We start from the raw sequence: 19,093 nt of genomic DNA, 5'->3' as shown, positions 1-19,093 counted from the left end.
AAGTGATCTCGTGAACCACAACTGTAACAAGTTCTATTATTATTTTTCACCCCGCACTGTAATATCCTGAATTGGGCCTAGTTAGAATAGTGGTTTTGGGACCATAAATCTGATGTTAAAATATTTTTTTATTATGATTACTATGAGGCCTAGGATATAAAAATAAGCATGTGTTAAAATTTCATGAAGAAATTCTAAGTAGAAGTGTCCAATTGGAAATTAGGGACCAAATTGAATAAATTGTAAAACTTGGGTTCTAAAAGAAATTTGTATGAAATTGCTTTGGATTATTAATTAGGAGGTCTTAAATAGAAATTTTCTCAATTTCTAAGTTTTTGGACGAAAAGGGGCATGCATGGAAAAATTTGAAAGTTTAGTAAAGAGGGGCATTTTGGTCATTTGGTAATAAATGAAATAAAAAGGGAAAAAGAAAGAAAAAACCAGCTATCATCTTCTTCATAGTAGCCGAAAATTTCAAGGGTTTCATAGCCATGGTTTTCAACATTTTCAAGCTCAATAGTAAGTACTCCCTAGCCCCGTTTTTTATTTTCTTTGTATTTTTGAGATCTTCGTATCATGCTCTCTCTATTTCTGCCCATATTTCAAGCTAGGGTTCATGTTAGAAATTTGACCCATGCATGAGATGATTGTTCTTTGATGATTTATGGAGGATTATGAAAGTTGGATGTTAGAAAAACATCTTTTACTAGGTGATTTTTCATGAAAACACCAAAAAGGGGCTTATTTGTAAAAGGTATAAAATGTGTGGTAGAAATGTGAAATAGAGGAAAATGTAGGCTGGTATAGGCTTAGGATACATTCGAATAAGCTTGGGTAACGAAGAAATTTCATGCATTTCATTTTACGAGCTTAAAGGACTAAATTGTAAAAATGTGAAATGTTAAGGACAAAATGGTCATTTTGCTTGGGGGTGAAATTTAGGCCTAAAATGAATAGTGTGATGTATTAATAATTTATTTCGTTGATATAGACCCTAAAAGACGAATTTCGGAGGTCGACCGAAGGAAATAAAAGGTTTTGAAGTAATCGAAATTTAAACCCGAAACATCTTCCAGGTAAGTTCGTATAACTCGAATTTTGACAATTAAATACATTAAAATGAATATTCTTGTATGAAAAATAATAGTGATATTCAATGTATAATAATTCATGAAAAATTGATGTCATGATGAAATGTCCCAGTTGAATGAAAAGGAATAACTGATGTATTACCTGAAAATGAATTAACAGTAAAAATGATCTAGCCCGGGCAGGTGTTCCTAAAGTGATCTAGCCCCTCGAAAAATATGTGTGAATTATGGATTTAGCTCGGACGGGTAATCCGATCAGGGTCTGAATTTAGCCTGGTTAGTAATTCAGATCCAAGCTCATTCGAGTACATGTCGTTATAATGGATTTAGCCTGGACTGGTAATCCTGATGATACTCTATGAGTTTATATTACGGGGGATTTAACCTGGACTGGTAATCCCGCCGTAAGAGTGAGGTTCGCTAGAGTGTGTACTTGAAATGCTCACTTGTATGAATTGACGGTGAATGGGATATCCATCGAGATTCCAAGAAATTTAATGAGATTAACATGAGAAATGAGAATGGAAATTCTTAAATTGATGAGCTCATCTAAAACTAATGTTATATCATATTGACATGAAACTAACTTGATGATTGAGTGTATGTGATAGGGAAATTATAGTATATTTGTTGGGATGAATACCTAATATCGTTATATGCTAAACAACTGGTATGTTTACTTTCTTATTATCCGAACTTACTAAGCATGTTAATGCTTACCCTCCTCTTTTTTCCCTTGTCTTACAGAGCTTGTGGACTCATGAAGATTGATGGTTTGAGCATTGTCAACACTATCAACTTGTTTTGCTTGGGTAAATAGAAACTTCTATTTAGTTATAATGACATGTATAGGATTTCTTGGTCATTTTTTTATATGAGTCATTTGGCTAACCAAAGTAAGGGCTTAAAAGATAAGCTTTTTCATCTTGTATATGGCCATGAGATATCGCTTATTTTGATGTAGGTTGTAAACCTACTAATTGTGCATGTTTATACTTGAATGTTTCATGTGATAGTTAATGTGTTATACCATGAATGGACGTGTGTAACGTGACCAAATCACTTGGAAATGGTTTATGTTATAATTGGCATAAGTTATAAAATGGGCCAAGCCTATAATGTGATTTTTGAAATGTTAATGCTAACACAATAAGGGTAATATTAATAAAGGTCAATAAGGGGCATGAAGTAATATGCATGACCTTGGCCAAGAAGGTTTTAAGAGTACACTTGTACTATGATAGATGTCTAGAGAATATATTAGTGTGTATGCATGTTAGTAGGTGACCAAAGGCTTGGAAAATAGCCTCCAGAAAGGTCCAAACATGTAGACACATGGGCATGTGTCTAGACTGTGTGTGACACATGGTTAGCCCCATGGGAGTGTTGTACGACCGTATGTCCCTTACACCTAACATTTTAGGTCAGTATGTATGGTAGTAAACACATGGGCAAAGACACAGCCGTGTGTCTCAACCGTGTGGAGAAGATGGTCTAGCACATGGGCATGTGCCATGGCCGTGTGCCTCTAAATGAATTATTATGTCATGAACAGAATGTCCGGGTTTTTGCACACGGGCTGTGACACAGGCATGTCGTAGCCATGTGAGGGACACGAGCCAAGGACACAGGTGTGTGTCTCAACCGTGTGAAAACCCTTATAGGTTCGGAATGAAAAATAATTCCACACGGGTAAGGGACACGGGCGTGTCCTAAGCCCACGGATATGTGCATTGCCTCTACACGTGCGTGTGAAGCTTAAACCTAAAATTTTTCTAAAATTTTCTAAAGTTTTCGGTTTAGTCCCAGATCTCTTTTAACGCCTGTTTTGGATCCCGTAGGTCTATAATAGGGACAAAATGATTTTGATTGATTGTTTTAGAATCGATAAGAAAGTTTGTGACCCATTTTTTTCGAAAAGTTCTTGTATGTGTACAGTAATGCCTCGTGTCTTGTCTCGGTCTCGGGTACAGGTAAGGGGTGTTACATTTAGTGGTATCAGAGCTACAGTTTAGTCGAGCATAGCATGTATCGAGTTTAGCTATACATGCCATTATACAATTTATGATAGTGTGACATCTCCTAACCCTTTTAATTGTATTTAACTATGGTACATGTTTTCCAATCAAGCCCAAGATGAGTCTAAGGGAGCCGAGAGCCATGCTCCAGCTTCCGTACAACGAGCTACTTCTAGTAGTAGTAGAAGGCCTATGTCTGGGGGCTGGGAAAAGGCGAGAGCTGCCTTTTTTGAAATGATGGAATGGTTCAGTAATTACCTGAGAAACCGCCCCAATATACCACGACCTCCTCCGCCCCCTACTCGACCTGAAGAAGAAGTGCCACATGGTATGGCACCCGTGAGAATTGGTAAGGCCCTAGTGGATAAACTTAGGAAATATGGAGCCGAAGAGTTTAGGGCCAAGATTGAGAACGATCCAAAACATGCTGAATTTTTACTTGAGAATACCATGCGAGTTCTCGACAAACTATCATGTACTCCTGAGGAAAGTTTGAAATGCATGGTGTCGCTATTAAAGGACACTGCATACCACTGATGGAAGACTATATCCTCGGTGGCACTGAGAAAGAGTATCACATGGGAATTCTTCCAAGTGAAATTAGGAATAAATATATTAGTCAAAGGTTCTTAGATCAGAAGCGAAAGGAGTTCCTGGAACTCAAACCGTGTCAGAATACGAAAAAGAATTCGTAAGGCTAAGTTAGTATGCAAAGGAGTGGGTCCAGACAGAGGTAGAATTGTGTAAGCATTTCGAAGAAGGTCTGAATGAGGAAATTAAACTGTTAATCGGGATTTTTGAGATAAGGGAATTGGCTACATTAGCCGATCGAACCAAAAAGGCTGAAGAGCTAAATAAAAAAAGAAAAGAGCAAAGAGAGAAGCTAGAGTTTTGAGTAAGAGATCTAGTGGCAGAACACACTCTTTTCCCACGAAGAAATTGAGAAGTCAACAAGAGCGCTCCACTACATCGGTGGGATATTCGGGCAGAGCAAGAAACTCTAAGCGTCACAACCCGAAGTCTTCTTCCCCTATGGTAACTAGTGTGGGAAGTGTAGATGATCAAAAGTTGAGATATAAAAGTTACAACAAATTTCATTTCGAAGAGTGTCGAATGAAGAGCGAAGCATGCTACAGATGTGGTTCTCTTGACCATTTACGTAGAGATTACCTAGAATAAGCCGATAAAGAGGTAGAATTAGCCCCGAAGCCTAATTCTCCTATTTCCTGAGGTAGACCTCCACGACATCCTAGAAGTACTAGGGGTAGTCGAATTGTTACAAAGGATTCTACAACAAAATCTGAGGCTTGAGCCTCGGTGAGAACTTACGCGATATGCGTTACAGAGGAAGCTTCAGCTTCCTATGTTATTACGAGTACATTTTCTCTCCATAATACTCATGTTATTGCCTTGATTGACTCGGGATCGACCCATTCATACATTTGCATGAAATTGGTTTCTAGCATGAATATGTCTGTAGAATTAATGGAATTTGTGATCAAGGTGTCGAACCCTCTAGGCAAGTTTGTATTAGTGGATAAGGTTTGTAAGAACCGTCCTTTGATGATTCAAGGTCATTGTTTTCTGGCTAACCTTATCCTTTTGCCTTTCGATAAGTTTAACGTAAAACTTGGTATGGATTGGTTGACTGTCCATAATGTGATTGTAAATTATGGTAGCAAGTACATAGAATTGAAATGCTCAGATGGTGAAATTATTTGGGTTGATTCGAATGAGTTGAATACACCATCGGTTGTGATTACCTCAATGATGGCTCAAAGGTATATGAAAAAAGGGTATGAAGCTTACCTAGCTTTTGTACTGAATACTAAGGAATCGAAGTTGAAGATTGAGTCAGTACCAATAGTGCGTGAATATCCAGATGTGTTTCTGGAAGAGTTCCCTGGTTTGCCTCCTGTTAGAGAAGTAGAGTTTGGTATTGAGCTAGTCCCAGGAACAGCACTTGTTTCTATTGCCCTGTATAGGATGACACCAACCGAGTTGAAAGAGTTAAAAGTAGAGTTGCAAGAACTGACGAATAAAGGTTTTGCAAGACCACACTTTTTGATTTGGGGTGCTCCCATATTATTTGTAAAAAAGAAAGATGGTTCGATGAGATTATGTATAGATTACCACTAACTCAACAAGGTAACAACTATTAAGAATAAGTATCTGATACCAAGGATTGACGACCTGTTTGATCAGTTGAGGGGAGCCACTGTGTTTTCTAAAATAGATTTGAGATCCGGCTATTATCAGTTGCGAGTTAAGGAATCGGACATGCCAAAGACCGCTTTCAAAATGAGGTATGGCCATTATGAATTTCTTTTGATGCCTTTTGGGTTGATGAATGCTCCGATGTGTTTATAGGCTTCATGAATAGGATATTTCGGCCATACTTAGACAAGTTCGTTGTTGTATTTATTGATAATATCCTAATTTATTCCAAGGATGAGACTGAACATGTGGAACATCTGAGAACTATTTTACAGACTTTACGGCACAAAAAGTTTTATGCTAAATTTAGCAAGAGTGAGTTTTGGCTCTAAGAGGTAGGATTTTTGGGTCACATTGTTTTGGGTGAAGGTATCCGAGTTGATCCAAATAAGATATCTGCTATTGTCGAGTGGAAGCCGACGAAGAACGTAATCGAGGTTAGAAGCTTTATGGGCTTAGCCGGTTACTATCGATACTTCATGAAAGGATTTTTGATGATTGCAACTCCTTTGACGAGGTTGCTGCAAAAAGACATTAAGTTTGAATGGTCAGAGAAGAGTTAGCAGAGTTTCTAGAAATTGAAGATGTTGCTGATTAAAGCTCTAGTTTTAGTGCAACCTGAGCCGGGAAAAGAATTCGTAGTCTTTAGTGATGTGTCCTTAAATGGACTGGGTTGCGTGCTTATGCAAGAGGACAAAGTGATAGCTTATGCTTCGAGGCAACTAAAGCCACACGAGAAAAATTATCCAACACATGACTTAGAGCCTGTTGCTATTGTATTTGCCTTGAAGATTTGGAGACACATTTGTATGGTGAAACTTGCCACGTATTCACCGATCACAAGAGCTTGAAGTACTTGATGACTCAAAAGGAATTGAATTTGAGACAACGTAGATGGCTAGAGTTGATTAAAGATTATGAGCTAATAATTGATTATCACCCAGGAAAGGTGAACGTAGTCACTGATGCCTTAAGCAGAAAGTTCTTATTTGCATTGAGGGCTATGAACACATGATTGGCATTGTCTGATGATGGTTTGGTTTTGGAAGAGTTAAGAGCTAGACCGACATTTCTCTAAGAAATTTGCGCAGCTCAGATAAATGATAGTGACTTGTAGACCAAGAGAGCACAATGTGAGTTGGGTGTTGAATTAGATTTTCGAATTGATTCCAATGGTACTTGACGTTTCAAGATAGGGTCTGTGTACCCAAAGATAATGAACTTATTCAGAAAATTTTGCAAGAGGCACATGATAGCCGTTTGTCTATTCATCCGAGAAGTACCAAGATGTACAATGATTTAAAGACAATGTACTAGTGGAATTGTATGAAAAGAGATATCTCTGAATTTGTATCAAAATGCTTGATCAGTCAATAGGTTAAGGCTGAACACCAAGTACCTTCAGGTTTATTACAGCCTGTGATGGTCCCCGAATGGAAGTGGAACAGGATTACCATGGATTTCGTGACAGGATTACCATTGACCTCGACAAAAAGATGTTGTTTGGGTTATAGTTGATAGGCTAACAAAGTCGGCTCACTTCATTCTGGTACGAACAGATTTCTCTCTTGATAGATTGGCCGACTTGTATATATTCGAGATTGTGAGATTACACGGGTACCATTGTCGATCAACTCAGATAGGGATCTGAGATTCACTTCAAGATTTTGGAAGAAACTACAAGAAGCCTAGGGTACGAATTTGAGTTTTTGTACGACATTAACCCACAGACTGATGGTCAGTCTGAGCGGACGATTCAGACTCTAGAGGACATGTTACGGTGTTGCGTCATTGAATTTCAGGGTAGTTGGGAAAAATACTTGCCATTGGTGGAATTCGCTTACAATAGTAATTTCTAGACGAGTTTGAAAATGGCACCTTATGTGGCATTGTATGGCCAAAAGTGTCGAACTCCACTGTATTGGACAGAACTCAAGGAAAGTTAGATTCATTGGGTCGATTTAGTTAAGGAAATGAAGAAAAGGTTAAAGTGATACGGGACTATTTGAAAGCGGTATCGGATAGGCAAAAGTCATATGCTGATTTAAAGAATAAAGAGATTGAATTTCAAGTTGGAAATAAAGTGTTCTTGAAAGTATCTCTATAGGAAAGGTATTGAGATTTGGCCGGAAAGGCAAATTGAGTCCGCGATTTATCGGACCATATGAGATTACTGAAAGAGTTGGACCATTAGCCTACCAATTAGCATTGCCATCCAAATTAGAAAAGATTCATGATGTATTCCATGTGTCCATGTTCCATAGATATAGATCGGACCCCTCTCATATGATTTTGTCGACGGAAGTTGAGATTAGACCGGATATTACCTATGGAAAAGAACTGGTCTAGATCTTAGCTCGAGAAGTTAAACAGTTGAGGAAAAAGAATATTACCTTGGCAAAAGTATTATGTCATAGACATAGAGTGGAAGAGGCTACATGGGAATCTAAAGAAACCATGAAGAGCCAATATCCGAACCTGTTTTCTGGTAAGACTTTCAAGGACGAAAGTCCCTGAGGGGGGAATGTAACATCCCGAAATTGGGCCTAGTCAGAATAGTAGTTTTGAGACCACAAATCCAACGTTAAAATATTTTTTATGCTGTTTATGAGGCCTAGGATATAAAATAAGCATGTGTTAAAATTTCATGAAGAGATTCTAAGTATAAGGTGTCCAATTGGAAATTAGGGACCAAATTGAATAAATTGCAAAACTTGGGTTCTAGAAGCAATTTGTATGAAATTGCTTTGGATTATTAACTAGGAGGTCTTAAATAGAAATTTTCCCAATTTTTAAGTTTTTGGATGAAAAGGGGCATGCATGGAAAAATTTAGAAGTTTAGTAAGGAGGGGCATTTTGGTCATTTGGTAATAAATGAAATAAAAAGGGAAAAAGAAAGCAAAAATCAGCTATCATCTTCTTCATAGCTGCCAAAAATTTCAAGGGTTCCATAGCTAGGGTTTCCAACATTTTCAAGCTCAATAGTAAGTGCTCCCTAGCCCCGTTTTTTATTTTCTTCGTATTTTTGAGATCCTCGTATCATGCTCTCTCTATTTCTACCCATACTTCAAGCTAGGGTTCATGTTAATAATTCATGAAAAATTGATGTCATGATGAAATGTCCCGGTTGAATGAAAAGGAATAACTGATGGATTTCCCAAAAATGAATTGACAGTAAAAATGATCTAGCCCAAACGGGTGTTCCTAAAGTGATCTAGCCTCCCGAAGAATATGTGTGCATTATGGATTTAGCCCGGACGAGTAATCCGATCAAGGTCTGAATTTAGCTTGGACTAGTAATTCAGATCCAAGCTCATTAGAGTACATGTCGTTGTAAGGGATTTAGCCTGGACTGGTAATCCCGACGATACTTTATGAGTTTATATTACGGGGAATTTAGCCTGGACTGGTAATCCCGCCATAAGAGCGAGGTTCGCTGGAGTGCGTACTTGAAATGATCACTTGTATGAATTGACAGTGAATGGGATATCCATCGAGATTCCAAGAAATTCAACGGGATTAACATGAGAAATGAGAATGGAAATTCTTAAATTGATCAGCTCATCTAAGACTAATGTTATATCATATTGACATGAGACTAACTTATTGATTGAGTGTATGTGATAGGGAAATTATAGTATACTTTTTGGGATGAATATCTAATATGGTTATGTGCTAAACAACTGATAAGTTTACTTTCCTGTTATCCGAACTTATTAAGCATGTTAATGCCTACCCTCCTCTCTTTTCCCTTGTCTTACGGAGCTCGTGGACTTGTGAAGATTGGAAGACGATTGGAGCATTGTCAACATTATCAACTTGTTTTGCTTGGGTAAATAGAAACTTCTATTTAGTTATAATGGCATGTATAGGATTTCTTGGTCATTTTGTTATATGAGTCATTTGGCTAGCCAAAGTAAGGGCTTAAAAGATATGCTTATTTATCTTGTATATGGCCATGAGATATGGCACATTTTGATTTAGGTTATAAACCTACTAATTGTGCATGTTTATGCTTGAATGTTTCTTGTGATACTACGAATAGACGTGTGTAATGTGGCCAAATCACTTGGAAATGGTTTATGTTATAATTGGCATTAGTTATAAAATGGGCCAAGCCTAAAATGTGATTTTTGAAATGGTAACCCTAACACAATAAGGGTAATATTAATAAAGGTCAATAAGGGGCATGAAGTAATATGCATGACCTTGGCCAAGAAGGTTTTAAGAGTACACTTATATATGATAGATGTCTAGGGAATATATTAGCGTGTATGGATGTTAGTGGGTGGCCAAAGGCTTGGAAAATAGCCTCCAAAAAGGTCTACACGGGTAGATACACAGGCATGTGTCTAGGCCGTGGGTGACACATGGTCAGCCCCATTAGAGTGTTGTACGACCGTGTGTTCCCTGCACCTAAAATTTTAGGTCAGTATGCATAGTAGTAAACACACGGGCAGAGACACGGCCGTGTGTCTCAACCGTGTGGAGGAGACGGCCTAGCACACGGGCATGTGCCATGGCTGTGTGCCTCTAAATGAATTATGATGTCATAAACAGAATGTCCAGGTTTTTGCACACGGGCTATAACGGCCGTGTGAGGGACACGAGCCAAGGACATGGGTGTGTGTCTCAACTGTGTGAAAACCCTGTAGGTTCGAAATGAAAAATAATTCCACACGGGTAAGGGACACGGGGGTGTCCCAAGCACACGGGCGTTTGCATTGCCTCTACACGGGCGTGTGAAGCTTAAACCTAGAATTTTCCTAAATTTTTTTAAGTTCTCGGTTTAGTCCCGGATCATTTTTAACGCCTGTTTTGGACCCCGTAGGTCCATAATAGGGACAATATGATTTTGATTGATTATTTTAGAATTGAAAAGAAAGTTTGTGACCCATTTTTTACGAAAAGTTTTTGTACGTGTACAGTAATGCCTTGTGCCTTGTCCCGGTCTCGGGTACAGGTAAGGGGTGTTACATGCACTCTCCAAAATGTCGTCTTCCACATTGTTGACACTCAGGTTTAGTATATTTTTAATGCCAACACTCGATACTGATGTGGCTTGAGCTTTAGGGTTGGTAAATTGTTCCCGTGATCTCTATTCTAATATCCCACTGAAGTTGTCGATCGGTTAAAGTAGTCTCTAGATTTCTTCGACAAGGAATGGTAAGATTTACTCATCGATCTCTTCCTCGAGTCTCTTGCCTCTGAATTAACTTTTCTCTTTTCCTTACTGAGGTCATCAGCTTTTGAAGCTCTCTCAACCAATACTGCAAATTCTTTCAATTCAAGTATCCCGACTAACAGCTTTATATCTTCATTCAACCCGTTAACAAATTGTTTACACATGATGTCTTCAATGGAAACATATTCCTGAGCATACTTGTTCAAACGTACAAGTTCTTTTTCTCACTCAGTGACAGTCATTCGACCTTGCTTCAATTCCAGAAACTCTTTATGTTTCTGATCGAGAGGTTGCTGGCTTATATATTTCTTCCGGAACTTGGATTGAAAGAATTCCCAGGCAATTCGTTCTCTAGGGACCATCGATGTCAACATTTTTGATCAATGATATGCATTGTCTCTAAGCAAAGATGACAATTCATCAAATACTCTGATTGTGTTCTTAAGCCAGAAATCTGCTTTCTCTGCGTCATCATCAATTGTAGTCCGAAACTCTTCAGCCCATGCTTACGAATCTTATCCATTGGCGGCTTACTCCATCGGATTGGATCTATTACTTATGGCACAACTGGAACTTGTTGAGGGACAGGTAGGGGTGGAGGTTGTTGAGCAGCCAGATTCGTTCGAACGAACTCCGTAAACCACACAATCATCATTTGGAAGAAGGCTTACTTATCCTCTCCCCCTTGGCCACTAGTACAAGTCTAGAGTCAGACTTCACTGCCCCTTGAGTGGGAGCGGGTGCATTACTTTCCACCTCGTCAGCTACGGCTCGATCGGGATCCATTTGCTATATAAAAACACATTTTAACTATCAGAAATCGTCACACTATCACAATTTATATATATGGCAGGTATAGCTAGACTTTCACTTGCTACGTTAGTCCTAGAATCAACTAAACCGTAGCTTTGATACCAATTAAATGTAACACCCCTAACCTGTATCCGTTGTCAGAATAGGGTTACGAGGCATTACCGATTAATACACATTGTTCACATACATAATATATTCACTCATATTCACAATCCATTCATACCAATCATATTGTCCCTTATAAGGTCCTATGAGACCTTAAAACATGCTTAAACGAGGTTCAGGACTAAACCAATAACATTTACAAATTTTAAGAAACTTAGAAAATTTTAAAAAATTTAAGGGTCACACGCCCGTGTGAATAAGTCGTGTGCTTCACACGGTCACCAGACACACCTGTGGCGTAGGCCGTGTGAAAACAGGGCATACATATTGACTTGTACCACACGGCCAGAGACACGCCCGCGTGCCATGGCCGTGAGAAAACTAGGGAAGTTACTGACTTGTGTCACACGGCCGACCACACCCCTATGTACTAGCCCGTGTGCCTCACATGGCCAATAAACATGCTTGTGTGTCTAGGCCATGTCAAAACTGTAGGGTATACTTCCTTAATTGGAAAGGGTACCCCAAGGGACAGATGGTCGTGTAACATGATCATGTGTCGGACACGGCTGAGACGCTCGCCACTGTTTCTACCCGTGTGGACAAAATAGGCCATTTGTAAAGCCAAATTTCCACCCTACTCTCAAGTACACAAAGTAACCAAATTTGGAACCATTTCAATACATTTATAGGCAGCCCAAAACATACCAATTCATACACATATCATACCATCTATCATCAACCATTTTAACTACTCAGTTCCATATTCAAATCATACCAAATCATTATGCCAAAATTATCACAACTTGCATAAGTTCCATATACATTAATTCATCATATTAACATCTATTTCATATCACAAACCACATCATTAAACTATATCAACAACTAATGCCAATATAACTAAAACAAACCAATATATATAAGGCATTATGCACATCACTTAGGCCAACTTAAATGACCAAATACATACCAACATTTTCAACAAAAGCTAGCCAAATCTCATGGCTATATCAAAACTCAATTCATATCATCAACTTACTAGCCTTGTAACACCCCAAACTCGGCCTAGATGTTATGGCCGAATCTGGCGGTGTCACATTGAAGTGTTTTTCAAAAACCATAACTTCATTGGAAAGCCCGTTATATATTAAAACCTTATTATATCATTAACTAAAATTTGTAAATCATATTAGATTTTTATTACACTTTAAAACTTTGTTTGTTGCGGAAGCTTTAAAATTATATTAAGAAGACGTGGTGTTTTTGAAAAACAGTTATCTTTTGAAAACACGTCTTCTTCCTACAGCTAGCAATTTATATCAAAGCAAGTAAAAATACAAAATTAAAAGTTAAAACCTTAGAGGCCTTATTACATAAAAATACCCAATTAAAACTACTTACAAATTAAAAATCAAGATCGGAAGCGTGCGCGGTTGTGTGGCCACCTTTGAGTCCCTCGCAGAACTGATCTTCCTAAGACTAGGGATTACTTGTACAGATAAAATAGATGGGTGAGTTTATGAAAATTCAGTTGTAATTCCATATAAGCAAACAATCAGAGTAAACACAATTTAGGCCTAAGCCCTTTCAATTTCAGTTAGGGCCTTAGCCCATTTTAGAATTAGAAACAGTGTGGGCCTGAGCCTATTCCAGTAACAGTATTAGTGGGGCCTAAGCCCATTACAGAATCAGTGAGTATGCAATCAGAAAATCCTACCCAATCCATCCGCTACATACCATGTTCGTACCAGTCCTACACACCATGTGGGGATAAAATCGACCCACTCAACCCTACACACCAAATCGTACCGGTTGTGGTACTAAAACAGTATTTACAGCAGATCTTCCAATAATATGAATGGCTTAAAGCCATCAGTAGGTCTACAGTCGTCTTGGGCGACCTGTGCAACCTTAGGTCCACAGTCGTCTTGGGCGACCCGTGCGATCATATCAGTACAGTACACTTCCTCCAACATAACCATCCCAACCCCATGCAACATGTCATGCATCGTATCACAATATCTTACATGGATGCAACATACATATAACGTGTCATGCTCAAATCCAGTCATACACCTCATAGGGCAAATCAGTTATTTTACCTTACAGGGGTATTACAGTCATTTTACCATATAAGGGTATTTCAGTCATTTTACCATAGGGGTATTTCGGTTATTTTACCCTATGAAAGTATTTCGGTCATTTTATCTCATAAGGGAAAAATCGTTATTTTATCGCATAGGGGTAAAATCATCATTTTATCGCATAAGGGCAAATAGTCATTTACCCCATAAGGGCAAAACAGTCATTTTGTCTCATAAGGGTTCAGGTACGCTTACCGACCCAACAGAAGGTCACAGTCTTCTCGGGCAACCCGTGCAACCTTAATAGTCAAACAGTGAAAATGGGCCCAAGGCCCATTATGCGAGCCCATGTGGGCCCACACGCACGGGTGGCCTAATAAGCCCAAAAAATGGCCTTGGCTGTGTGAACTACACAGTCTGGCCAAAAAATCTCCACACGTCAAGGTGATTTACCTGTGTGGGCCCACGAGCCCATGGGGCCCATACATTTCGGCCTAGAACGACCTAAGCCCATGAAAACGCTCATGGTGGCCACTATGATCAAACGCCCACGTTTTACACCTTCGGATTACCACACGAGCGAGTTCACACTCATGTAGCATCAATGGTCATACTTTTCCGGCTTTTGCAGATCTATGTTTAAAGTAGTATGGTTACACACCTTGTTCACGAAGATGTGCGAATGCCCACGAGTACTCCACCTATTTCAATTACAAGCTTCGGTTAATCATATACTAATCGAGTAATCAAAAAAACCCCCATCAAGACATTTATCCAAACTTACCTATCACTTGCTTTGATCAATCACCCTGGAACCGTTGCAAAAGATCTAAACACAAGGCCTTAGGGGTTTCCTGCACTCCAATAAACCTTATCAACCATCAAAAACAGAACAGTTGAACTAGTTGAACAATCACTTATCGAAAATGTAATGTCCAGACTAGAAGGAAGAATATTTGGCCTACACCCACAAGAGTCGAAAGAACTCAATTGATAGCAGCAAAATGGAACATTTGTACCTCTTCAAACAACGGTAGTATAGAGAGACATTAGATGAAACTATAAGTGTGACAGATTAGAGAAATAGAGAGAAAGGAAGAATAAACACGTACCCTCACATCTAATTAGTTGAATAACAATAGTCCAAGACCTAAGGTATAGAAGGAGAGAATAGGGTATCCGGCTACCACAACTAAGATGAAGAGAGGAACAAGAGCCAAAAGCAATCAGTCAAGGTAGCAATGTGAAAAGAGTGGGGATCCGTAAATACAAAAGAATCGAATAAGGGGAAATGTTTACCTAAAACAAACCGATTTTGTAGAAAGGAAGAAAAAGAGTGTTCGGCCAAGGTTTGAGAGAGGAAGAAAAGAAAGCAATCGGTAGCAAAAGACTTTAGGGAAGAACTAACCCGAAATGAATCAGTTTGGAATAAACCTCAATTGGTCTTTAGAAACAATTTGCCCCCAAAAGAAGATATGAAAGATATCGAGCAGAAAACCAAAAGCAACAATTCAACACCAAAAGCAGAAAGAACTAAAATGTCAAAAAGGAAAATGAGCATCCAAAACTGAAATTTTGAGAGAATGGATCACTCAACCGAAATTCTTGAGTAGCCACATACCAAAGCTGAATTCCTCTTGATTAGAGTACCAATTCGGCACAACTCTTCCACCAAATTCGAATTCCCTAATTTCCTCCTAAAAACCCTCTTGCTCACAAATCTCAACAACCGAAAATCCTCCTTTTCACTCCCCAAATTCAGCCAACAACAAATTTATTCAAACTTATTCAAACTCTTGGTGTTTAGGTCAAACACACTTCCTCCCATGGCCATCAGTAAAAAATAATCTCCATTTGCACAAGTAGGGATTCGAACCTCAGACCACTAGCACACTCCACATGCCACTATCCATTAGACTAGCAGGCCCATTATATCATGTTTCTAACAAATTTTACTTATAACCCTACCGACCAAATATAGGGGTTTTATCCTTAAAAACAAAATTTTGTGGAAGCCAAGGTTTGAACCCAAGACTTCTCAGACTCTTCCCAGAAAACTTAACCACTGAAACAGATACAGATTTGTGTCACTTTCTTGCACAATTAATTATTTATGTGCCGCCTCCTAACTGCTCCTATGTTTCAAGACCTAATACTTCTAGGCCCAAATTCGGGGTGTTACAAGCCTATACATGCCATATACCATATTTACAAGCATCCAAAAATACCAACAAGTAGTCGATAGTGTGATGATGGTTCCCAATGATCTTCGATGTCCAAGCTAGCTTCGATACTCTATAAAACAAATACAAATAACACACAGTAAGCTTTATAGCTTAGTAAGTTCGTACTAAATATTTACTCAACAATTCATAATATACAAATTATCAAGTAGTAAACACTTAGTAAGTTTCATATCATCATTCGATTCTAATTCATGACCATTTATCATATATGTACAACTCTATTAAGCTTTATACACATAGTATCAACTACCATCTAGGTATCGTACGTACCTGTACTTTCTCGTATTTATTTATTTCATTCTCACCCCTTTGTTCAATACATTAAATCATTTTGAAATCTCTCTATACTCCAAGAACTCACACACTTAGTGCAAAAATGATTAGCCGAAGCTATAGCGATATCGCAAACTATCACATTAATCTCGGTATCACACACTTAGTGCCACATATAGCCGAAGCTATTCCAATTCGTACACTAAGTGCTTTATATAGTCAAAGTTATCTCGAATCGCATTCTAAATGCCAAACATAGTCGATTTGTAGCCGTACACCATCGTAGTTGCATGTACACAATTTATGCAATATGAAAGCATCAAAAACATAATTGTAACAATGTTTATCACATACGAACTTACCTCATACTTGAAATGGACGAATCGGATCAATTACTTGATAACCTTCGATTTTCCCCGATCTAAATCTAAATTCTTTCTTTCTTGATCTATATGTATTCAAAATTAACCCATTTAACCAAAATTCATTCAATTTAGTCCACAAATACATATTTGGGCATTTTTTCACTTTAGCCCCTAAAGTTCCACACTTATTCAATTTAGTCAATATTTCACAAAAACATAATTTACACAAAATTTAATTACACCCAAGCTTAGCCGAATTTCCTATGGACCCCTAGAAGCCCAAAACTTTCATTTATTTCATAATTTAACCCCTCAATTTACACTTTTCTCAATTTAATCTCTAATATGCATTTTTACTCAAAATCACTTTACAAAACATGTATATCAAGCACCAAGCTTTCATTATTCATCATCAAACATTCAAAAGAACATGAATTCATTAATGGAAACTTTCAAAATCATCAACACTTTCAAAAATTCAGGCATGGGCTAGCTAGTACTGAAAGCAACGATTTAAGGCCATCTTAATATAAGTCCATCTTTGTCCACTCGTAAATAAAATGGTTTAATTACCATTTAAGGCCATCATATTTAAAAGCCAAGGCCAATTGACACCTTCAACTAATAGAATGCAACTTTTGCATTTTATGCGATTTGGTTCTTTTATCAAATTGAGCTATTAAACGATAAAATTAACTTACGAAATTTTCACACATATATATTCACATGCTGTAAACACCAAAAATAATATTAAAATTTTTTTACAGCCTTAGATTTGTGGTTCCAAAATCACTGTTCTGATTTAGCTAAAACCGGGCTATTACAGAGATGGTGTGTAGAGGCTAGTGGGTAGGACTTTGTTACTGATTACTTTTACTGATACTGTGATGGGCTAAAGCCTTAATGCATATATGATACTAGACTGAAATGGGCTAAGGCCCAAACTACTACTGAAACTGTAATGGGCTTAGGTCCTAGACTGCATTTGACTATTTACTGGTAATTGCCTCTATGCATGTTTTCTGTGGGGATTACGCACTGAATTTGCGTAAACTCACACCTTTTGTTTAATGTGTACAGGTAATCTCCAGATTTTACGATTCGGTGTAGCGGAGGACTCGATAGAGGCCACACATATTTTAAACTATTTTACTTTTTGTTTATGGTTTTACCTGATTGTGGGGTATTTTTATGTCATTAGAATTTATGGATTGTTTTGTTTAAACTTTGGGAATTTTACATGCTTTTACAGACTTACAACTACCACTTAGCAAAAATACGAATTTCCTAAAAACTAAAGTTTTCCATAAAATGAACAGTTCTACTTAAAATAAATGATTTTCAAATCTTCTGATAAAAAGATACGTTTGAGTCAAAATAGTGGACACACGTTTTTTTGAGTTAATTAAATGTTTATAGGCGGAAATGGTTTTATTGTCAACTTAGGTTTCAATCATCCTATCACGTGATCTTGCCAAATTCGGCCATAACGTCCATGCCGGGTTTGGGGGTGTTACATTCCAAATGAACTTGGAAATGGTCCCATAAAATTCATACCCCAAACATCAAATAATTCAACCTCTATAATTAGTTGTTGCAACATTTCATCGCGTCAGGATATAGAACCAGTGCTCTGACACCTATCGCATTAATTTAGAAAATTGTGGGCATCTTTGAATAATGAAGGCTAGTAGAATCCTGATTGGAGAACCTTCGCAGTAGTTCGCATGCCACCGAAATAACCTCCATAAGAAGCATCATGACAGTGCTTCAGGATTGAAAGCATCTCCTCTTCTGGAACACAACATCTAATAATATTATCATTGTATACCTTGAATAAATATGGTTCGTTCCAATGATACTTCACTACTTCAAGAAGAAATCTTTCTATTGTATGGCCTATGACACCCAATGGGAGTTTTCCACACATTAGATAATTAACCAGATCTGCATACCAAAGGGTTCATCTACAACAAATAACTTCTCATCTGGGAATGCGTCGATAATTTGAAGTATGTTTCCATCTTCGCTGCCAACTTTCAATCAGGACAGATAATCTGTAAGTTGATTATCTGAACCCTTGCGATCTTTTATCTTAATGTCAAATTCTTGCAATAGTAAGATCCAGCGTATCAATCTTGGTTTTGCATCCTTCTTCGTAAAAAGATACCTCAATGCCGAGTGATCAGTAAATACAATAACATTTGCGCCAACAGGATAAAAACGAAACTTATCAAAAGCAAAGACTACAACCAACAATTCTTTCTCTATAGTGGTATAGTTAATTTGAGCCTCTGTGAGAGTTTTGCTAGCATAATAGATGGCATGAAATATTTTTCCCTTCAGTATTCCTAGAACAGCACCCACAGCAAAGTCGCTTGCATCGCACATAACTTCAAAAGGTTGAGACCAATCTAGTGTAACGACAATGAGTGCATTTACTAGTTACGTCTTTAATTAAATGAATGCCTCCAGATATGTATCGTCAAAGAGGAACTTTTGATTCTGTTCCAGAATGAGCATAAGGGCTTTGCAATTTTCAAGAAATCTCTAATAAATCTTCGATAATACCTCGCATGCCCAAGAAAACTATGAATATCTTTCACATTTGTCGGTGGAGGTAATTTCTCAATGATTTACACTTTAGCTTTGTCTACTTCAATGCCTTGATTAGAGATGTGATGGCCTAACAC

General features: G+C 38.0%; 1 pseudogene; it reads right to left on the bottom strand.

Moving 5' to 3' along the window:
- LOC121218288 (cyclin-dependent kinase G-2-like) overlaps window positions 1–18,791 on the bottom strand; it is a 24,314-nt pseudogene extending 5,523 nt beyond the window's left edge.
- Window positions 18,792–19,093: the final 302 nt, after the last annotated feature.

This window comes from Gossypium hirsutum, chromosome A03 (genome assembly GCF_007990345.1).
Source record: "Gossypium hirsutum isolate 1008001.06 chromosome A03, Gossypium_hirsutum_v2.1, whole genome shotgun sequence".
Lineage (NCBI taxonomy): Eukaryota > Viridiplantae > Streptophyta > Magnoliopsida > Malvales > Malvaceae > Gossypium > Gossypium hirsutum.
The sequence above is the reverse complement of the archived record's forward strand: the minus strand, read 5'-3'. Positions and strand labels throughout refer to the sequence as shown.